Here is a 24,411-nt window from a genome sequence, read left to right as displayed (position 1 = left end):
AACAAACTCTGGTGTCAATCGTCGCGGTCAAGCAACAGCAACTAAACCCGAGAAAGGCCGGGATAAGCTGTTCCGTTGGAGCAATTTACTTAAAAGAACAACAAACAACATACGTCGATGGAGCACTAATGCTCAAATTAATAAATAAACGAATTAATGAATAATTAGATAAACACATGCGTTCATAAGCTATATATAAATGTTACCCTCGATTGTTTACAACGATGTTCACAGTGTGCTGTAACTCTCTTCAATTCCCAAACTTGAGATGATTTCCACCTGGAACAAAATGCTCATCCGGTTGTTGCTCTGATAGCGCAGTTCCCATAAGACCCGCGACGACGATCCAAGGTTGCAAACAAAAATATGGATGAGAAATCTAAAAGTAAAAAGAATCAAAGTTTCCTTACCATCATGCCCTCTTCTTTGATGGCTTTTCAATATCCTTCGCATGAAATCCGCTGGGTGCATACGAGGTGAATCGGATTTGTGTGTCTTCGGACAGCTTGGAACACTTCTGAAGAACACTGATAACATCGATTATTCGTAATGTTAAACGGTTAATTTTATCCGATTAGTTATTTAATTTCAGCTTAACGAAAAATTACAAATACAACAACTTTAATTAACATACCTTCCTGCGGAGGCGAAATAGCTGCACGTATCTAACCTCCAATCTTTTTCTCCTGGTAAACGATAAGGACACCCAAAAATATGGAAAATTAGATGGGTACAACCGAACATTAGACGGATACGTTTACATATTTCTAATTTATAACACTTTAGCACACATTTTTGCTTCACTCTAAGCACAACAAACTAACAAAGGAAGCTTCAATATTTCAACTCTTCAATATTCGCCAACAGCACACAAGTGAATAGCACCATTGGTCATTACTTTTAAGTTCACATTGCAAACTTTAACACTGAAAATATGCAACTAAAATACATGTTTATCACAAAGACGCTTCTGCTTCAAACTCTTTCACTTTGTAAACATAACCTCGATCCATCTTCGCTGCCTAAAATTACACACACACATCCACACACTGTACGTCGTCACATGCCGTTTGGTGCTGTTGCAAGCACACAGTTGCAGTTCATCAGCGCTCGTCCGTGTTTCTTCCTGCTCTTCCATGCGTTTCAACACCCCTCACCATAGTATGAAACGTCAATTGCCTGCCGGGGCGTTTACTCTGATGATGTCTGAGTGTTCATCATGCAATTGTTGAAGACAGCGTTGTTGCAGTGCTCTGAGCACTACCACCCTTCCGCTGAAAAGAAGATATCCACCGCCGATTGACAAGCGATCTTTTCTATCATAATATCGTACCAATTCGCCTGTATACGTTGTATTCTGTATTCTGTTTTCAGGCCATCCTTTGCGAATGTAATGTTCGACCATCTGTAGTAACGAATCCTTTTCTGTTTCCCTCGTTACCTTCGCAAAATTAATAGGCGTTATCTCTTGCGTGTTGAACATTACCCTACTAGCAAAGAGAATGTAAAAGTGTGCGTCTTTCAGGCGAGGGGCATGTAGAAGCAGGGAGAGACGGCTGGAAATACGCGGAATTGCTAGGAGGCGAGAGCGTGTTTTGCTTTCTACACAGTTTTCGCACTTACACAATCACACATGTGTGAATGTGTGCGTTCACTTTCAGCCTGCGCGCTCAGTTTGGTTTTCTCGCAGCGGCTTGCTGGTGTCGGTGTCTCGCTCGCACTAGTGCAGCGAGTGTTCCTCGTGCGTTCCCTTTCTTGCTACCACACAAAATCGTCAGTACAGTTCAAGCCTTCGCAGCGTGAGGCCGCGCGCGTTTTAGCCTAAGTCCCGGGCGCTCGATGTAATTTGAAGTGAAGTGTTGAAGTTTTATTTATTTCAATTCACATTATTACGGCCTCGGTCGTATTTTCAAGTGTTGAAGTGTTGTGCGCATTGAAATAAAGCAGCGTTAATCTTTCATAATTCAACATGAATATGTAAATTATGCTGCTTTATTTCAATGCTTTTTTACAGTATTCAACATACACAACATACAGGCAGTAAGGCGGGTGCTTGAAGTGACGATTTTTTTATTATTTATAATAAAAAATATGTGTGGTTTTGTGGCAAGATTGTGGTTAGCGATGTGTGGAACTGTGCCTTAAGTTTCAATAAAGTGTTAAAATATCAACCGAGCTTGATGTGTTTAAGTTTTATTTCGATGCATGCGATTTTATTACGCTGCAAATCAAAGTGAACGAAAGCGCACAGCGCACAACGCGCAACGAAAGAAACGAGGGGGAGGGGGTGTCCAGCGCTACGCGCAAAGTGCGGCAACAGCGCAGCGCAAACCGAAAAGAACGCGCGGGAAGGGGTGTTCAGCGCAGCGCGCAAGTGCGGCAACAGCGCAGCGCAAACCGAAAGAAACGCGAAAGAGCAAGAACAGCTGATCCGCGCATCCAGCGCAGCGGGAGAGGAAAAAACGGGAGGGAGGGGGTATCAGCTGATCAGCTGTTTTGTATCGCGAGAGCGCCCCGTGTAATTTGAAGGCAAGCGAGAGAGCGCTGCGCGCGCTTACTCTCAATTCGGAAAAAAATCGCTTCCGCTCGACTATGGCGGCCAATACAAAATCGACCGAACCCCTTCCCCCTGTTTCTACATGCCCCTCGCCTGTAAATTTCGCATCTCCATTCCCTACAGGCAAAGAGAGCGAAATTTACAGGCGAGGGGCATGTAGAAACAGGGGGAAGGGGTTCGGTCGATTTTGTATTGGCCGCCATAGTCGAGCGGAAGCGATTTTTTTCCGAATTGAGAGTAAGCGCGCGCAGCGCTCTCTCGCTTGCCTTCAAATTACACGGGGCGCTCTCGCGATACAAAACAGCTGATCAGCTGATACCCCCTCCCTCCCGTTTTTTCCTCTCCCGCTGCGCTGGATGCGCGGATCAGCTGTTCTTGCTCTTTCGCGTTTCTTTCGGTTTGCGCTGCGCTGTTGCCGCACTTGCGCGCTGCGCTGAACACCCCTTCCCGCGCGTTCTTTTCGGTTTGCGCTGCGCTGTTGCCGCACTTTGCGCGTAGCGCTGGACACCCCCTCCCCCTCGTTTCTTTCGTTGCGCGTTGTGCGCTGTGCGCTTTCGTTCACTTTGATTTGCAGCGTAATAAAATCGCATGCATCGAAATAAAACTTAAACACATCAAGCTCGGTTGATATTTTAACACTTTATTGAAACTTAAGGCACAGTTCCACACATCGCTAACCACAATCTTGCCACAAAACCACACATATTTTTTATTATAAATAATAAAAAAATCGTCACTTCAAGCACCCGCCTTACTGCCTGTATGTTGTGTATGTTGAATACTGTAAAAAAAGCATTGAAATAAAGCAGCATAATTTACATATTCATGTTGAATTATGAAAGATTAACGCTGCTTTATTTCAATGCGCACAACACTTCAACACTTGAAAATACGACCGAGGCCGTAATAATGTGAATTGAAATAAATAAAACTTCAACACTTCACTTCAAATTACATCGAGCGCCCGGGACTTAGGCTAAAACGCGCGCGGCCTCACGCTGCGAAGGCTTGAACTGTACTGACGATTTTGTGTGGTAGCAAGAAAGGGAACGCACGAGGAACACTCGCTGCACTAGTGCGAGCGAGACACCGACACCAGCAAGCCGCTGCGAGAAAACCAAACTGAGCGCGCAGGCTGAAAGTGAACGCACACATTCACACATGTGTGATTGTGTAAGTGCGAAAACTGTGTAGAAAGCAAAACACGCTCTCGCCTCCTAGCAATTCCGCGTATTTCCAGCCGTCTCTCCCTGCTTCTACATGCCCCTCGCCTGAAAGACGCACACTTTTACATTCTCTTTGCTAGTAGGGTTTGCCTGTAGGGTATTGACTTCCCTACAGGCAAAGAGAGACAAATTTACAGGCGAGGGGCATGTAGAAATAGGGGGAAGGGGTTCGGTCGAAGTTGTACCCTACTAGCAAAGAGAATGTAAAAGTGTGCGTCTTTCAGGCGAGGGGCATGTAGAAGCAGGGGGAGACGGCTGGAAATACGCGGAATTGCTCGGAGGCGAGAGCGTGTTTTGCTTTCTACACAGTTTTCGCACTTACACAATCACACATGTGTGCGTTCACTTTCAGCCTGCGCGCTCAGTTTGGTTTTCTCGCGTCGTCGGCTTTTTTTTGCGTCGTCGGCAAACAGACTGATACTGTCGGGAGGTAAAGCAATAAACATCGTTGATAAACAATATGAAGAGAAGCGGGCCGATATTGCTTCCTTGTGGCACACCCGAGCTGCTGACTATTTCTTTGGACATGTGCTTATCAATTTTCACGATGTATGTGCGATTAATTAGGTAAGACTTAAGCCACTGTACGAGCGAGCTGGGAACTCCTAGCTTGTCGAGTTTAGCGAGAAGAATTGCGTGCGGAAGAGAGTTGAATGCTGCTTTCAGATCTGTATAAATTGCATCGACTTGAGCTCCGGCATCAATTTGACTAGTGCAATAGGTTACAAATTCAACCAGGTTCGTGGTAGTCGACTTTTTTGGCACGAATCCATGTTGATACGGGCTTAGGTAGCTGCGGCATGCATGTAGCAGATGTTTGTATATCACTAGTTCGAACACCTTGGCAATGGCACACAAAGATGTAATACCCCGGTAGTTGATGGCATCTGACCTGTCGCCCTTTTTGTAAATAGGAACCATCCAAGATTTCCTCCATGTTTTGGGAAAGTAGCCATTGGCTAGCGATGCATTGAACAATTTTGCAAGGATAGGTGCTACTGTCGTTTGACAGCGTTTCAGCACGGTAGAAGGAATTCCGTCGGGTCCAGGAGCGAGTGCTCATGTTAATTGCGGCAGCCGGAGTGTTGACAAGAGCAGCATCAATGGTATCGGTATCATTCATGGCCGGTGAAAAGCAATCTGCGAAGCGATCCGCGAAGAGATTGCACATTTCATTAGTGTTGGCACTTGTTGCTCCTTTGTACGTAATGGATTTCGGTGTATGCGTGGATTTTGTTTTGCTGTGGTAGAAGCGCCAAAACGAGTCAGGCCACCTGCAGAGGTTACGTTGGATTTTACTCAAATATCTGCGATATCGAAACCTGTTATAGCTGCAGTATAAAGAGTGCGTGTCAAAGTAGATCGAGCGAGATCTTTGGCAGCGGCGCGTTTGGTAGTGACGATAAGCAGCTCTTTTTACACGTTTGAGTCGTTTGAGTGTGCGGTCCGCCCAGGGGGGGTTAGGTTTAGGACGCTGAACTGGGACGCATACAACAAAGGCTTGCAGCATGAAGGACGAGAATGAACATACTGCTTCGTCAAGTGAAATAAAATTGGAACAATGAAAGCTATTGTTAAACATTGAAATCATGTCGTTCAGTTTCACATAGTCAGCTTTAGCAAAGTTATAACGATAAAATGCGGTTGTCGTCGAGTTTTGTCGAGTCGTCGAATTGCGTCGGGTCGACGAGTTAATACGTATATTGAAGTCAAACGCCGGGTGATAGGAGTCAAGAGGTACAAGCGGAACAACACTTGGAAAGACAGGCGAAAACAATTTAGCTGCAGCATTGTTAGCGTAGAGCAGGTCAAGCATGCGTCCGTGCGAATTATTGATGTGATTAAGTTGCACTAATCCGTTAAATTTAAATCCATCCACAAAGGTGTTGTTGGCCAGTGAGCGCGCAGTTGGTTCATAGTGCGTGATTGATGAGTATGCTGGCGAGGACGAAGGATCAGCTGTGGACCAGCTTATGCTAGGCTGATTGAAATCGCCAATAACAAACAGCAGATCCGAAGGCTTCAGTGTGAGAGTGAAGCCGCTAATACAATCATGTAGAGAGCGAAGAGTCGATATCTCGGAGCTAAGCTGCGGTGGAATGTATACTACCATGATGTACAGATGTGCGTTATTGTAGGTGACGCGCACACAAATATACTCGAGACAACGATCACAGGAAGGTAATTCTATCGACTCGTATGCGTTAGAAACGGCTAGCAAAACACCACCACCGCGAGAGCTAGAGCCGCTGAGAGAGCGATCACAGCGGTAAACAGAGAAGTTGTTGTTGAAGAGAAGAGCAGATGGAATGTTGTCAACAAGCCAAGTTTCCGTGAGGGCGATAAGGTCGAAGTCAGCCTCCGATACAGCTAGGTGAAATTCTTTTGTTTTAGTGCGCAAACCTCTAACGTTTTGATAATAGCAGCTTAAATACTCAGCGGTAGCGTTGTCATTGTGGTGGTTGGATAAAGCGGGTATACGGTAAGTCAATTGAGCTGCGTTGTCAGAGCATGAGGCTTGGCGTGTTTGTTGCGTGCAATGAGCGGAACTTCGTCTAGTTGAGAAAAAAGCGATCGATTGTAGACTGGTGCAGGTGCGGAGATGAAGCGCGGTGGTTTTGGGGCGGTCCAGAAACAAGTGTTGAGTTGGGTGCTTCCAAGGTATCATTCACCGGGGGGTGACACTGTTATGATGAAGTTGTTTCAGGACCAGGTGGAGTAGACGTGCGTGCTGCTAAACGGTGAGTCGTTGTTGGTGTGCGTGTGGTGTAGCGGTGATCAGTACTAGTAGCTGGTGTGCGTGTTGTAAAGCGTTTTCGGGTGGCTATAGATGAGGTTTGGTGGTCGTGTTGACGGGATGGAAAAAACTCACGTACACCGATACCGACTGGCCAAGTGGATGGTGTGAGTGCCGCATCTCGAAGGATAGCCGGGACTCTCACTTTGAATGAAAGCCAATTCATGCTGTCCACACTAACCCCTCTTCTCAGCAGGCAATACGTTATAACGTCATCGGTGGCTAAGCGACGCTTTACAGAAGCGACCACTTGTTCCACAGTGACGGCTGTTGATAAGCGGGATAGGCGGATCCAGATCCTATCTGTGAATTGCTCACGAGGTGCAGCTTGAAGCGGTGATGATAACGGATCGGTTCCCACCAGTTCATGAGGTTGTGTAGGTGCCGGCTGGACGGCAATCGTGGTGTTGGTGTATGCGTTTGGCGATGACGCGGCACAAAGGATGTTACCGCGATTGTTTACAATTATGTTTACACTAGGAGATGCCGAATCCTCGATTATGCGCCTCCGCTTTCTACCCGTAGCCGGTCGAGGATCAGGATTCCGAATGTGAGGCGTGGATGCAGTTTGAAGGAGGGTAAAACCACTGCGAACTTCGGCGACAATAGGCTCAACGAGCTTGCCGATAGCTGCTACAGCTGAGGTGAGGACGGCTTGGAAACCGACCTGGGCGCCTATTTCTTTTACCGAACGGCAGCGCGGATTTTTAAGAATGTTATTGCAGCCAATGCAGCACCAGTGCAGGTCGACATTGGACAATACTGCGTCAATCAGCTCGGGGGGCAATTTGCAACAGCCGCGGTGGAACGTAGCGTCACAATATGCACAACTGATGATGCAGCCGGTGGCCTCTAGCGGTTCAGCACACGAGAAGCAAATAGCCGCCATCGCGAAATCACGCGTAATCACAGCACAACACTGCTAAGCCGAGCAGGAAAAAACAGCAGGAAACCACAGTTGTGGTGCAACTAAACAATTCGCCAACACGCAACGATGATGTGAAGCAGTTAAATAGTCCGTAGAATAAGCAACAATGCGATGCGACGCAGAAAACACAAGAAATTTACTGAAAAATCACGGAGCGCGACGAAAGTGCGGCCGAACAGTTAAACGTCAAATTTTACAGCTTTCAAATTATGCTGCTTTATTTCAATGCTTTTTTACAGTATTCAACATACACAACATACAGGCAGTGAGGCGGGTGCTTGAAGTGACGACTTTTTTATTATTTATAATAAAAAATATGTGTGGTTTTGTGGCAAGCGATTGTGGTTAGCGATGTGTGGATCTGTGCCTTAAGTTTCAATAAAGTGTTAAAATATCAACCGAGCTTGATGTGTTTAAGTTTTATTTCGATGCATGCGATTTTATTGCGCTGCAAATCAAAGTGAACGAAAGCGCACAGCGCACAACGCGCAACGAAAGAAACTAGGGGGAGGGGGTGTCCAGCGCTACGCGCAAAGTGCGGCAACAGCGCAGCGCAAACCGAAAAGAACGCGCGGGAGGGGGTGTTCAGCGCAGCGCGCAAGTGCGGCAACAGCGCAGCGCAAACCGAAAGAAACGCGAGAGAGCAGGAACAGCTGATCCGCGCATCCAGCGCAGCGGGAGAGGAAAAACGGGAGGGAGGGGGTATCAGCTGATCAGCTGTTTTGTATCGCGAGAGCGCCCCGTGTAATTTGAAGGCAAGCGAGAGAGCGCTGCGCGCGCTTACTCTCAATTCGGAAAAAAATCGCTTCCGCTCGACTATGGCGGCCAATACAAAATCGACCGAACCCCTTCCCCCTGTTTCTACATGCCCCTCGCATGTAAATTTCTCTCTCTTTGCCTGTAGGGAAACGCGAGAGAGCAAGAACAGCTGATCCACGCATCCAGCGCAGTGCGAGAGGAAAAAAACGGGAGGGAGAGGGTATCAGCTGATCAGCTGATTTGTATCGCGAGAGCGCCCCGTGTAATTTGAAGGAAAGCGAGAGAGCGCTGCGCGCGCTTACTCTCAATTCGGAAAAAAATCGCTTCCGCTCGACTATGGCGGAAATATTCTCCCTGATCCTTCAGGATCGCCTTGTCCCGCACGCCGAAGAGATAGTCGGAAACTATCAAAGAGGATTCCGAAACGGAAAATCAACCACTGATCAGATCTTCACCATGCGGCAGATCTTGGAAAAGATGGCTGAATACAGACACGACACATACCATCTCTTCATTGACTTCAAAGCCGCATATGATAGCATAGCCAGGGTAAAACTGTATGACGCTATGAGCTCTTTTGGAATCCCGGCCAAACTGATAAGGCTAGTTAGAATGACTATGACCAACGTCACATGCCAGGTGAGGGTGGATGGAAAACTCTCAGGACCTTTTGCTACCACCAAGGGTCTGCGCCAGGGGGACGGGCTTGCTTGTCTCTTATTCAACCTGGCGCTAGAGAGGGCCATCCGTGACTCGAGGGTGGAGACTACGGGAATCATCTTCTATAAGTCAACCCAGATCCTGGCATACGCTGATGATATAGACATCATTGGTCTGCGGCTCTCCTATGTAGCAGAAGCCTACCAAGGGATCGAGCAGGCGGCAGAGAGCCTCGGATTGCAGATAAACGAGGCAAAGACCAAACTGATGGTGGCAACATCAGCGGGCCTACCAATAAATAATCAGAATCTACGTAGGTGTGGCGTGCAGATAGATGAACGCACTTTTGAAGTCGTCCTACAATTCACCTATCTTGGGTCAAAGGTCAGCAACGACAACAGCATGGAAGCTGAGTTACGCGCAAGGATGCTGGCTGCCAACCGGTCATTCTACAGCCTGAAAAATCATTACACCTCAAAGAACCTGCCGCGACGGACGAAGTTGGGACTATATAGTACCTATATAGTACCAGTACTCACATACGCCTCTGAGACATGGACACTGTCCAAATCTGACGAAACCCTCTTAGCCGCGTTCGAGAGGAAGATGCTCAGAAGGATACTTGGCCCCGTATGTGTGGAAGGACAATGGAGGAGCCGCTATAATGACGAGCTATACGAGATGTACGGCGACCTCACTGTCGTACAGCGTATCAAGCTCGCCAGGCTCCGGTTGGCTGGCCATGTTGTACGCATGGAAACGGACGACCCAGCCCGTAAAGTCTTTTTAGGCCGTCCACAGACAATTTTGGACTTGTTTTTTGAGAGAAAGCAAAAAAGCTGAAGCTCCTCCCTCCCTCTCTTCCCATTCTCTCACTAATGTTGTTTATATGAGTTTCTAGGAGAGGGGAAAGGGGAGATGTTGCAAGTGGTTTACATATAATTTACTGTGATGGGAGACACCGTCACGCCAGTATCGAGAATTTGATAGAAGGCGGCGGTGGTGTTTGGTTTATCGGCGTTCGGTGTGGACCACGGATGCTAAATGGAAATACTTTGTATATTTCCGTACAGTATCTCATTGCGGCGGAACCTTACAAATGTTATTGCGCGGTCGAATCAGGAATCGCGCATCGGATCGATGGAAGAAGGGAGTACGAACGAGGGGGGAGAAGAGGAAGAGAAGAGCACAGAGAAAAACGCTGCATATAGAAGATAGAGCAAGACAGCCCAGTTTTTGTTCAAGCTAGGTCCAAAATGTTTCCTTGGGAGGACGCGTTGATGCGTGCTCGTTTTTTTCTCTCGTGGTACCAGTACGGAAAAACTATTTGGTAAGTACAGCCTTTAATAGAGGGTTATATCAATCTTTATCAAACTGAATGGTATTAATAATTGATAATATCAAATCAATTTCGTTTTCTATAGCAAATCGTAACACATGCACGAACGGAAGTGAGCACGGACCACGATAGCAACAATATTCAATTGGTTGGTAAGTATTGTGCTTCGCGTTAAATAGAACAGCTGTTAGCAAAATAGTTAATATTTCCCTCTAACCCTAGGAGTGCCGAAAACAACAGAACAGGATAGGAACGAAGGCAGGAATATGACGAACGATACGTCTATTTTGAAATTAATAGATGTTTATGTTTATTTGTCTATCGATGGACAATAATGCCCTCTCGAACCATTTTAGCAATGTTTAACAATTAGTTCTTTACAGTGGATTACAATAACATAGAACATAAAAGTGTGCACTATGGAACCAAATTTAACACAGAAACACGATCATTAAGCTCAGTTGGCGAAATCCTCGGGTCAAAAGCGTCGCTGACTGCGTTGAAAGCACGGCACATGAGAAGGAACGGATCAGAGGAGCCAAATTGCGTTCTATGGTCGTCGAGGGCCACCATTGCCCGAGTTTGGAGCGGCCTGGCAGGAACGTACAGGTTGATGGCAGCCAGATGTGACGGAGAGTCAATACGGCCGTCGAGAAGTCCCGTGATGAACGACAACCTGGCTTTTCGTATTCGCTCACTTAGGATGGGTAGCCCGAGTAGTAAACATCTAGTTCGGTTATCGAGCCTTTGGTTCCATGAGCGAAGTGCAAATCGTGAAATTTTGTGCTGGATTGATTCAAATCGAGCTAATGGACGCGCTGCAGTTGGCCACCAAACGATATTTGCATATTCCATCAACGACCGGATAAGTGAGCAATAGAGCGCCTTGGTGCAAGGTATATCATTAAGCTCGCGAGTCATATTGATAACTAGACCTAGCATTCTGTTGCTGGTGGCTACTACGTGATCCAGTTGATCCTTAAATGATAGTTTTATATCGAGCAAAACACCTAGATCCTTAACACATTGTTTTCGCGCCAAAGACTGTCCATCAAGCGCATATTCATACAATAATGGGCAGCGAGAACGACTGAAAGTGATGGCTTCACATTTATCTGTGCATAGGGATAAAGCATTACGGTTGCACCAACACTGGAACTCATGCAAAGAAGTTTGCAGTCGGGCGTGGTCTTCTGGTTCACGAATAACACGAAAAATTTTCGCGTCATCTGCGTACAGTAGGTGATTATCAGCCGGAAGGATCAACGTCGCGTCGTTGATGAAAAGAAGGAACAGCAAAGGATCCAGGTTGCTGCCCTGCGGGACTCCAGAAGATGCATGCACTGGACTTGACATGTACGGGCCTAACTTCACAGAATATTGACGATCTGTAAGGTACGATCTAAGCCACATTATCATAGGGTTTGGGAGACCAAGTAAGTCGAGTTTCGCAAGCAAGATGGAGTACGATACACTGTCGAATGCTGCCTTGATATCCGTATAAATAGCATCTAGTTGTAAACCGGTATCGATAGATTTATGGCATTTGCTAACAAATTCTAGTAGATTAGTCGTTGTAGATCGCCTGGGTACAAAACCATGTTGATTCACACTAATATAGTTGCAGGCCGAGGCCAACAATGGCTCGTAGATTAGCATTTCAAACACATTTGCACACACGCTGAGTGAGGTTATGCCACGATAGTTTACAGCACCATTCTTACAGCCCTTCTTGTAGATGGGTGTCATCCAGGAAGATTTCCAAGTGGCAGGAAAGGTTCCACATCTCAGGGACTCCTTAAAAATCTTCATCAGCGTGGGAGCAAGCGCAGAAGCACACCACTTTAGGATAACGGCCGGTATACCATCTGGGCCAGGAGTATATGAGGATTTGACACGTTTGATGGCAGAGGTGTTCGTATCGACGGTGATGACTGGTAGCATAGGGAGTAGTGCACCAACAGGTGTGTTAGAGAGAGCATCGGCCACATCTTCTGGACCAGTAGTTTGGGAAGCGAAGTTGTCCTTGAAGCGCAAGGCAAACAATTTACACATTTCTGGCAGGGAACAGGCACTGTCACCGTCATAACGTATAATGCTTGGTAGCCCAGCAGATTTTCGTTTTTTGTCCATATAACTCCAAAAGCGCCTAGGGTACTTGCAGAGGGAACGTGCAGTTGTTTTTTTTTTTTTCAAATAACTTTGGTGACAGGATCTATTATATCGGCGATAGAGAGAATGAACTCTGTTGTAGTAAAGACGTGACGTGCTGTTTCGTTCTGCTCGTTGATCAGAATAGGCTTTTCTTTTTTCCTTTTTTAATGCATTTAGTGTGCGATCAGCCCATGGTGGCCCACGACGAGGAATTTTAACAGGAGTGCATTCACATATAGCAGATCTCATGAACTCACAAAAAGCTTTTGTGGCATCGTCAATGGTTGAATAGTCCGAACAGTTAAAAGAATTGTCAAAAGATAAAATAAATCGCTCCAATTTTGGAAGGTCAACACGAGCATAATTCAGCCTTTTATCAGCATCAATGGCTGTAGCGATCGTAACTGGGGCTACGTTGTCCAGATCAAAGTCAAGCGGAGGGTGGTGTTCGTCGATAGTAGTAAGGGGATATTCACAGACACGTATTGAAGAACATGTAGATGCAGCTGGCCAATTTGCGTAAATTAGGTCAAGTATTCGCCCCGATGAGTTAGTATTGAAGTTAAGCTGGTATAGTCCACTCTGATGCAAACCATCAACGAATTGGACACTGCGCGCAGAGCGTGCATGAGGCTCATAGAAATCAAAAGCAGCTCCATTTTCCTCTGAAGCCGATGTCCAGGATAGCGTAGACTGGTTGAAATCACCAATAAGCATGAATCTGTCTCTCGGACCAAGAGTAGTGCAGATATTAGCAACGAAGTCGATCAATGCACTTATTTTCTCCTCATTCATGCTATGGTTAGGAGGCAGGTAGGCAGCGGCAATAAACAAACGGTGGTCACATAACTGAATACATACGCAAGTGAATTCTAACAGTTGCGGCAACGTAGGAAGCACATAAGAGAGAAGAGAAACGTTGCATGCAATTAAAACACCACCTCCACGAGAGTGAGAGCTGTTAGTGGCATCCCGGTCGCATCGGTAAACACGATACTCATCTCCTAGCAGGAGAGCGGTGGGAATACAGGGATCGAGCCAAGTTTCAGTGAGTACCAATATATCGTATTCCGTCTCAAGAACCGACAAACGGAACTCATCGGCTTTAGAACGCAGGCCACGCACATTCTGATAGTACACAGTGATACAAGCCGCTCGATCAGTGGGTGCTTGTTGCATAGTGTTAGTAGGCGCTGGGGTGTTGCATTTTAGCAAGCTTATCGTAGAAGGTGAGTGTATTGTGTTTGTTGTCGAAGGATTTGCTCGAGCCGTATGCGCAAAATATGGCTGCGCTGCTGTAGTGCGGTTACTTCGGAAAAAAACTGAAGCAGTGTAGTTTTAAGTGTTTTTGAACGTGACGTGGACGGAAGAGTGGGTGAAGGGAGAGTGCAGTTCATATCGGTTGGTGATTGTTCAGTTTGTGTTGGTGCGGGTTCATGGATATGTACAGGTGAGTATGGATTATTGTGGGGATTATTGTGTTGGGTACAAGGCTGCTGTGGTGCCGGTGAGTGTTGAGTGCGAGGTTGTAGTGGTCCCGGTGTCTGCTGAGTACGGGGTTGTTGCGGTACGTGTTCGTGTGTTGTGTGCGTGAATGTAGAGATCGCGGCGGGAGCGAGATGAACTCACGCACACCGAGCCCGACCGGCCAGGAGACTGCGTTAAGTGCCTTACTACGAAGGGCTAGGAATGGGCTAGGAACCGTTCCTGCTTTTAGCAGACTAAAAGCAATTACGTCTGCAGTGTCCAACTGCAAACACACCAACGAGACAACTTGCTCTATGGTGACGGACGCAGCCAACCTTGAAAGATGCAGCCATAAATAATCGGTTCTTGGTGTCTGTGAAACAGTTGGTATTGAAGCGGAGGTTGTATTAGTACCTGTTATTATTGGTGGTAGTGAAGGACGATCGATCCGGTGAGTGTTGTTGGTATTTGTGACGTTTGAGATTGCTGCACTGTCAACAAACACGGCATCTGAGGATGCAACTGCATCACGAAATAATCTTTGTCTTTTTCCGTTTGGTAGTGCATCTGGGAGCAATTGATTGCTATGTTGCAAGGATGCCGAATGGGCCGTGGCGATTCCGGCAAAGCCATCCCGAATCTCCTGTATTACCGGTGGGACCAAGCTAGCCTTCATGGCATCAACAGCAGCTGTGAGGGCTGCCTGAAACCCAACCTGCATACCTATGCCCTTGATCGCCTTGCTGCGCGGATTCCCGATGGCGTTAGTACACCCAATGCAACTCCAGTGCAGGGAAGCCATCCGTTTCACTTCGTCGATGACCGATATAGGAACCTTGGTGCACGCCAGATGGTATGTACCCTCACAATATAGGCACGTAATTGACCCTTCAACCGGGCCCAGTGCTTCAGAACATGCATAACACACATCCTCCATTTTAGATGCCGCTGTAGATGAACGTCGAAGGAGCCACAAATAGAAGCCAAATATATCGCGAACACGGTGGATGTCGTCAGGAACACGATGGCAGGGTCACGAGACTTCACTAATGGACACAACTAAACTAGTGTTGACTAGAGCAAAACCAGATTACACCAATAAAATAGCGGACAAATGCGGAGCGATAGCAGTAGACACGCTATGTGGACAACTGTCAAAGTGTGTATGCAATCCTCGATTTCATTAGCGAACGGAGATTCCATCAAGTCAGCTGGTGTCGGAAGCTGCTAATTGTTTTCCATGGATGGAAACGGAAAACGCAAGAAAGTTTCCTTGGAAAAGGTGTGTCATGTATCATCTTTGACGACAAACCTATTATCTGTAAGTAAAATTACCGATAATGGATTCGAAGTGTTTTTCGATAGGTTTGGATGTCGTGTCCTGAAAGGAAAACAAGTATTGCTGATTGGTGAACGTAAAGGTGGTCTGTATTATCTAAAACAGACTGAACAAGCCATGTTGGTAGATAAAAACCATGAAGCTTCCTGTATACACCTATAGCATCGTCGATTTGGCCATCGTGACATAGAAGCCATAATGAAGATTGCGCGGAACAATTTGGGAAGCGGCTTGAACATCAACCGATGTCATATTAAATCCATTTGTGGATCATGCTGTGAAGGGAAGATGAGCCGTGATCCTTTCCCAAGTTCTTCATCTTCAAGGACATCTGGTGTTGGCGAACTGATACATACGGACTTGGGAGGACCGTTTGAAGTATCAACAGCCCGAGGAAGCCGATATTGTATGACTATGGTTGATGATTTTAGTCGGTATACAATTATCTACCTGTTGCAAAACAAGTGTGAGACAGAAAACCGGATCAGAGAATATTGCGCCATGATGAAAACACAGTTTGGATACTATCCGAAAGTCATCAGATCGGATGGTGGTGGTGAGTACAGGAGCAATTCTTTAAAGGAATTTTTTGTAGATCACGGCATCGTGCATCAACAAACTGCCCCATATTCTCCACAACAAAACGGCGTGGCTGAACGTAAGAACCGGTACCTCGTTGAAATGATGAGATGCATGTTGGCAGAATCGAACATGGACAAGGTGTTCTGGGGTGAAGCGATCACTACTGCCAATTATTTACAAAATCGCTTGCCATCCTCCTTACTGGAATCGACACCTTACGAAATGTGGCACGGAAAGAATCCTTCGTATGAACATCTTCGAGTATTTGGTTCAGAAGCTTTTATACACATTCCTAAAGAAAAACGGCGTAAGTTGGATAAAAAGGCTGAAAAGTTGGTGTTCGTCGGATACGCGGACAATCAGAAGGCCTATCGATTCGTAAACCTGGAGACGAAAACAATTACAATTACAAACAATTAGTCGTGACGCAAATTTTTTAGAACAATGCGAGGTTGAGAAAATTGGAACAAAACCGAAACCAACGACATCAGGATGAGTAGTGGTACTGCCACTTGGATCAACTCCTTCATTATGTCGCGCAGAATAAACTACCACGAGAGAAAACATCGTTCAAATGGAGGCTTCTGCTGAATCCTCCAGCATTAGGGAATCGAACATGAACGATACCGTAGATGATCTTGATGTTACACCATATAACAGTGCATCTGATGGCGAACTATCAGATGAAACAGGGGCTATTGAAATGCATCAAAGTGTACGTAGGTCCATGCGAACAACAAAAGGCATCGCACCTGTTCGATTCAGGGAGGAAAGTTATATGGCGGGATCTTCTGAACAAAACGAAGAACCCAGAAATTTTAAAGAAGTTTTCGTCTGTGAAGCGCGCGAAAAATGGATATGGATAATGGATAAATGAACTGAAATCACACGAAGAAAACGGAACATGGGATGCATTGGTAGAGCTACCTGCTGGCAGAAAGGTTGTTGGTTGCAGCTGGATTTTTAAGTGGAAGAGAAATGCAGCTGGACAAGTAATCAAACACAAAGCTCGTCTAGTGGCGCAAGGCTATTCCCAGCAATTTGGAGAAGACTATGATCAAGTATTTGCTCCGGTCACAAGCCATACAACATTTCGTATGATGCTCGCTATAGCTTCTAAAACACAGATGAAATTACGGCATTTAGATATTAAAACGGCCTATTTATATGGTAATCTAGATCAGGAGCTTTTTATGCGACAACCACCTGGATATGAGATAAAAGACAAAGAGCATTTGGTTTGTCGATTGAAAAAGAGTATTTATGGTCTGAAACAATCAGCTCGATGTTGGAACCAGAAACTGCACGGTGTTCTGCTAGAGATTGGCTTCCAACAAAGTGCTGCTGATCAGTGTTTATACAATAAAACTGAAGATGAAAAAAGAGTCTACATTTTAGTGTGCGTGGATGATATGATAGTCGGTTGTGGACGAGACTCTCATTGATTCTGTGTATCACGCTTTAACCGAACATTTCGAAATGACGGACCTAGGACCAGTTAGTTACTTTCTGGGAATGGAGGTTAAATGTGAAAAAGGTAACTACAGCGTTAGCCTCGAAGGTTACATTGAAAAATTGATTCGTAAGTTCGGATTGAGCGAAGCAAAAACTGCGAAAACACCGATGGATGAAGGATTTTTGAAGGAGCAAGACTCAAGCTCTATTTTGAAAGACACTACTCAATATAGAAGTCTAGTTGGTGCTCTTCTATACATATCGGTGTGTACGCGACCAGATATTGCTGTAAGTACGGGAATACTTGGTAGTAATGTTAGTAATCCTACTGAATCATGCTGGGTTGCGGCTAAGCGTGTTGTAAGATATTTAAAAGCAACTAAACATTTTAAGCTCACTTTCAACAAAGCTGGTAGCCATTTGATTGGTTATTCTGATGCTGACTGGGCAGGTGATACTATAACAAGAAAATCGACTACCGGATATATGTTTTTCTATGCTAGTGGAGCTGTAGTGCCGATGATGTGACTCAACTGCTTGAGAAAAAGTATCAAAAATGCTCATTTTCTATTATGATTCGGGTTAGAGCACTCGATTTGTCTCTGGTTTGATACATCGAACTGAACGAAGGTCATTTGCATTACCTGGCTCAAACGGAGGCCGTTTTTTGTCCAACAGCTTTCCGTCAGGTTAAAGCTACGGAAAGCGTTTTGTTTTACGGTTTAACTACTAAATACATATATTTAAACTACACGAATTGCATGTAATTACATTCAAAAGTAATTTTATGTAATTATTCACTGGAAAAAGGGTAGGAATAACAAAATACACAGAAATAAGAAAATCATACCACAAGCGCTACTTTTTATGACATTGCCAAACAGATTTAAAGAACGATAATATGCCACCAGTAGAAATAATTTTAAATTGGTACGATACTTCCTGCGTTACGCGTTGCAGTTTGTTTTGACAAACAAATCAATTTCAGATCAATTTGATAGCAATGTCTCGAGTCAACGAAAGAAGTCTCTAACAAGCTTGTATAATGCCGATTTCGTTTCAGTTCGTGTAGCGCGATTTTGTTTGACACATTTCCGTTTGAATCAGATAATCGACACTTGTGTCATGGGCCAGTCGCAAACAAACCAGCATTGCATTATCGTCGATGGAATCAGAATATATTTCCTTAAGTGAAGCTACTAATGAACAAATGTGGCTAACTCGATTGATGAAAGACTTAGGAGAACATATTGAAACAGCCGTTAAAATCTTTGAGTATAACCAGAGTTGCTTTTGTTTCGTCAACTCTGATAGAACCAATCGTCGATAGAAACACATTGAAACAAAAGAACACTTTGTCAAACAACAGTGTGAATCTAGAAAAATGATGCTTGAATATTGTCCCACGGAAGAGATGGTTGCGGACATTCTAACGAAACCACTAGGAGCAACGAAACAAAGAAAATTTACGGAGATGTTAGGGCTTCATGGCACACGTTGAGGAGGAGTGTTGAGAAAGCAACATGTGTGCAATGAACACATCATAGTAGTCTGTAGAAAATGTTTAATATGATCAGTCTAGTTTGAAATACATTACATACAAGTTCATTGTTTAGTTTCTGCTCCTCCTTTATTCCACTGTGTTATAACTCTGCTCAACAACCTGTACAATGATACAAAGAGCGGACGAGAGGAGAACGCTTGCGTGAACGATTGGTGTAGCAAGCGAAATTGGACAAGTCCCAGAAAAACGAGACGCAAGAGTTTCTCTCAAACGATGGAAAGGGATAAGCTAAATGAAACATGGGAATCGTTGATGCGACACAGCCAAGTCGCAAGCAAATACAGGCCAACACCCAGAAGAGCGAGGCAGAATGAAACGTTTTGTGAATGTTAGAATGAGAAAAATGATAGATACACATAAAAATCGCGCGATAAAGCCGGTTGGGTTGAGAACACTTTTTCAATACAAAAAAACCAGTTGCAACGTGACAATGTCGGTTGGGTATCGGATCGTCTAAACGGGTGCCATTTAACACTTTAAGTGCCGTGTCATGTAAATTCGCATGACGGTTTTGCTCACCGTTCAGCTTTGCATCTGACGCTCAGTGATTCTCTCGAGCAGTGTTGCGAACGGTGATAGTCGTCGACACAAAATTTTACAAAATGATACGCATTTTAGATACACGCTTTCGTTCGACAATCATAGAAAAAAATATCATTTGACACGATGATATATTTTTTTGAGTATTCATTTGATTGTGATTTTCCCGGGATACAAGCAACTTAGGTCATGTTGAACGCAGTTGGCTTTGCGTTTGTCGTCCTAAAATCAGTGGCGTTAGTGAACAGAACAAGCTTATTCTGAGTGAAACAAGGTAGTAAAGAAACACATTCCAATTCTAATATTCTTAAATAAAAATGTCAAAAACATCAGGAGAAAAGCGGAAACTCCGTGAAATTATAGCAGAAGGTTGTGTGGGTTTCGAAAATGGACACTTCGTTTGTACTATCGACGAAGTAAATGGTTGTAAATATAGGCAAAAGAATGAAAAATATGAGCCGGGTAATTTTATACGCCATATACGATCGGTGCACCCAGATTTGGCAAAATCCCGAGGATTGCTGCAAGAGGACGGTGAAGTCCCCATAAAGAAGAGGAAAGATTCCAAAGTTTCGGTAGCCATTGACCGGCAAAAGCTCCTGGAAGGTATTTAATATATTTAATTTTTTTTGTGGCGATTACGTCAAATAATATTTACTCAAGCTTTATTAATAACAATAAGTATTAACTAAATGTTATTTAAATATTAAACGCTCTCTAAATTGTCGTTTCTAAAGGTATGATGAAGCTAATATGTTGCCATAACGTACCTATGATGTGCGTCGAATGGGACGGCTTAGGGTTGATCCTGAAACCTATTTGTGATGCGTTGAAGATGAACCTCAACCGATCTAATATTGTTTGTCATCTTGGAGCTGCTGCTCGAAAAATTCGCCAGGAACTTACCACAATTTTGAAAGGAAAACTCTTATGCTTGAAAATTGACTGCGCAACTCGTCTTGGACGCCACATATTGGGGATCAACATCCAATATTATTGTGAACTACAAAAGGATGTCGTCATTTATACAATTGGTAATAATCCTCATTCTCAAGTTAATCTTTTTAAAAACACGCATGCGATTTGCAGCGAATTTCATGTTTACCTATCGTGAAAGTTTTGATGAAGTATGAATAACTCTTTGTTTAAACTAAATTCAATGGGAATGGTTGAGCTGAATAATAGACACACCGGAAAATTTTTGAAAACAAAGATCGACATACGAAACGATACGATCTGAATACGAAATTTTATTAGAACAAATTTTCACGGTCACCTGTGATAATGGTGCGAACATGATCGCTGCCGTTAAGCATCTTCAATCAGATGACCAGGTCATGTTCAACCCACTTGAGGACGAAGAAAACTGTTCAGTTCCGAAACATTATTTAGATTTGACAGAAGCCATTGAAAAAGAATTTTACCAATATATCACTCTTGTGAGATGTGCCGTTCATACCATGCAGCTTTCGGTAGTAGATGTGGTCAAGACATTCGATGGAGAGATTCGTAAATGTACTGCAGTATCAAATAACTGCCGGAAAATTATGTACAAGACTGTTTTTAACAATGAATCTCTCCCACCGCTCTACTCAAAAACCAGGTGGGGAGGAATTTTCGAAATGTTGAACCATTTTTTTAAACAGGAGGATTTCTTCAACGAACTGGGTCAGCAGCATTCGTAATTAGGTGAGATTTATTATATAAACGAAAAAGTTTTTCAATACCTCAACATTTCATTTTTTTTTCAGATTTAACAGAACAATGAGATTTTATAAAAGAATATGAAGCGGCGTTTGAGCCTGTCTATATTTCAACAAAAGCCATGCAAGTCAAACATACATCACTGAACGATTTTTATCTATCCTGGATGAAGACCATTTTGAAAGTCGGTTCAATTCCAGGAAATCGTTTCGTTGAACCGCTTACAAAAGCCCTTAAAAATCGGTTAAAAAATCTTAAAGAAAGTATTGTTTTTAAGGCCGCGCTTCTACTTGACCCAAGATTCAATTATTTGAACTCTAAATTTTTTAATCAAGAAGAAAAAGAAGAAATTCGCGTGCGTAACATATTTCAGACTTCATTCTAATTTCTACATTCTACATTACATAAAACAACATTTTAATTACTTACTTACTTACTTACTTATCCGGCACTACAACCGCTTTGCGGTCTTGGCCTGCCTCAGGAGTGTCCGAAACCGCTCACGGTCTCGCGCCTTCGTCTGCCAGTCCGTTATCCCGGCCTTAATGGCGGACGCCTCCACGCCATCTTGCCACCTCAATTTGGGCCTCTGTCCTTGTGGACGGCCTAAAAAGACTTTACGGGCTGGGTCGTCCGTTTCCATGCGTATAACATGGCCAGCCCACCGGAGCCTGGCGAGCTTTATACGCTGTACGACAGTGAGGTCGCCGTACATCTCGTATAGCTCGTCATTATAGCGGCTCCTCCATTGTCCTTCCACACATACGGGGCCAAGTATCCTTCTGAGCATCTTCCTCTCGAACGCGGCTAAGAGGGTTTCGTCAGATTTGGACAGTGTCCATGTCTCAGAGGCGTATGTGAGTACTGGTACTATATAGGTACTATATAGTCCCAGCTTCGTCCGTCGCGACAGGTTCTTTGAGGTGAACTGATTTTTCAGGCTGTAGAATGACCGGTTGGCAGCCAGCATCCTTGCGCGCAACTCAGCTTCCATGCTGTTGTCGTTGCTGACCTTTGACCCAAGATAGGTGAATTGTGGAACGACTTCAAAAGTGCGTTCACCTATCTGCACGTCACGCCTACGTAGATTCTGATTATTTATTGGTAGGCCCGCTGATGTTGCCACCATCAGTTTGGTCTTTGCCTCGTTTATCTGCAATCCGAGGCTCTCTGCCGCCTGCTCGATCCCTTGGTAGGCTTCTGCTACATAGGAGAGCCGCAGACCAATGATGTCTATATCATCAGCGTATGCCAGGATCTGGGTTGACTTATAGAAGATGATTCCCGTAGTCTCCACCCTCGAGTCACGGATGGCCCTCTCTAGCGCCAGGTTGAATAAGAGACAAGCAAGCCCGTCCCCCTGGCGCAGACCCTTGGTGGTAGCAAAAGGTCCTGAGAGTTTTCCATCCACCCTCACCTGGCATGTGACGTTGGTCATAGTCATTCTAACTAGCCTTATCAGTTTGGCCGGGATTCCAAAAGAGCTCATAGCGTCATACAGTTTTACCCTGGCTATGCTATCATATGCGGCTTTGAAGTCTATGAAGAGATGGTATGTGTCGTGTCTGTATTCAGCCATCTTTTCCAAGATCTGCCGCATGGTGAAGATCTGATCAGTGGTTGATTTTCCGTTTCGGAATCCTCTTTGATAGTTTCCGACTATCTCTTCGACGTGCGGGACAAGGCGATCCTGAAGGATCAGGGAGAATATTTTATAGGCGGTATTCAACACCGTAATACCCTGTAGTTGTTGCAGTCCAACCTATCTCCCTTCTTGTATAAGGGGTAGTTGATGCCGAGATTCCAATCACAAGGCATCGAATCGCTATCCCACACCTCAGTAACAATTTGATGAATCTCGTTTTCTAGTCGTGCACCTCCATTCTTGACCAGTTCGGCTGCAATTCCGTCGGTTCCGGGTGCCTTGTTATTTTTCAGCCGACGGATAGCCTTTCGTGTTTCTTCTATGCTAGGTGGCAGTAGCATGTCACCATCTGCTAGTGGCGCTTCTAGCTGTTCGCTAAACTGGTCATTGAGTAGTTCATCAAAGTACTGAGCCCACCTACTGGTTACTGACCAGATCTCCATCCTTGTTGCGACAGCAGGTTACCTTAGGTACAACGTTGTTTCGGTGACCTGCTATCGCTTGGTAAAACTTTCGTGTCGGTCCGTACGCCTCTCTGGTTTGCTCGAGTTCCCGCATGTTTTGCTCTTCCAAAGCATGCTTCTTGGAGCGGTGAACTCTTTTCTCTTCGCGTCTGAGCCGTGAATATTCCTCTGCGCATGCCCGCGTTCTATGCCGTTGCTGCATTGCTCGGTATGCAGTATTCTTACGTTCGGTCACTTGTCTGCATTCATCGTCGAACCAGCCAGATTTGGTGTTGCCACGACGTGGTGGGAGTATATTTCTTGCACAGTTATTATTTTAATTACACACTTTAATACATTACATTTTAATTACAATTACTTAATGTTGCCAGCTTAGCCTTTAAAAATATGTTTGTGACACAAATTAAAGCAGTACAAATCGAGTTGTCTTATGCGTTAGGCAATAAGTTGATACGTGTGTCGAGGATCCAAGATGACCACAAATAACTTAATATTTAAATTAATTTTGTTTCCATATTAAAATGATATTTACGTATAATTATAGAGCTTCATCATCTCTACATCGGAACGCATCCATCTATGCAAAGCTAAGGTTCAACCATCTTCATCATCATCACCATCTAATGCTCCGAATGGGACACTAAATAGCTCCAGTGATTTTGATTTGTATTTTACTGAACTTTACGGAGGATCATTGCCAGAACAAAATGCTGAAGAAATACAAACGAGCGCGAACAAGATTCTACGGCAGCTGATATCATTGGACGCAGAAGCCCATCAAAACTCGCATTTTGATGTTTGGAATTTTTGGTTAATGCAAAAATCCACTCATCCTGAACTATATGAAGTAGAGACATTACTTTGTCAGTACCATCAAACCAGGTATCTGTGGAGCGTGCTTTTAGCGCACTTGGTTTGGTTTTATCTGATAAACGGACCAGAATGAACGATGATACGTTGGAAAACATTTTACTGATCAAGCTGAACCAGCCCTTGCTTGAAAAAATTCTACCTGATTTATATGAATGGAATAAGGAAGATATTTAATTACTTTAAGGGGGTTTAATTGGGGTTTAATATTGTTACACTTAATATAATGAAAAAATATAACAGTATAAGTATAACAATAAAAAATAAATAAAACATTTTTTAATTGAATTGGCCTTTGTTACATAAGAATTTCATTCGGTAGGAAATCTTTTTCAATATCGGCATCATAAATAAAAATATA

The 24,411-nt window shown here is 44.4% G+C and overlaps 2 long non-coding RNA genes and 1 pseudogene across 2 annotated transcripts; 2 read left to right on the top strand and 1 right to left on the bottom strand.

Annotated features, from left to right (window-relative positions):
* Positions 1 to 1,707: 1,707 nt before the first annotated feature.
* On the top strand, positions 1,708 to 2,175 carry LOC121603596. The gene is made up of 2 exons (XR_006006684.1): positions 1,708 to 1,841; positions 2,015 to 2,175. It is a non-coding gene; the product is annotated as an uncharacterized LOC121603596 (long non-coding RNA).
* Positions 2,176 to 3,177: 1,002 nt separating this feature from the next.
* Positions 3,178 to 3,647, bottom strand: LOC121603595. Its single transcript, XR_006006683.1, has 2 exons — positions 3,513 to 3,647; positions 3,178 to 3,338 (listed from the first exon to the last, which is right to left on the bottom strand). It is a non-coding gene; the product is annotated as an uncharacterized LOC121603595 (long non-coding RNA).
* Positions 3,648 to 17,287: 13,640 nt separating this feature from the next.
* LOC121600456 lies at positions 17,288 to 23,824 on the top strand (annotated as a pseudogene).
* The last annotated feature ends 587 nt before the right edge of the window (positions 23,825 to 24,411 follow it).

The sequence above is a fragment of the Anopheles merus genome, chromosome 2R (genome assembly GCF_017562075.2).
Source record: "Anopheles merus strain MAF chromosome 2R, AmerM5.1, whole genome shotgun sequence".
NCBI lineage: Eukaryota > Metazoa > Arthropoda > Insecta > Diptera > Culicidae > Anopheles > Anopheles merus.
This window is presented reverse-complemented; position numbering and strand designations above follow the sequence as displayed.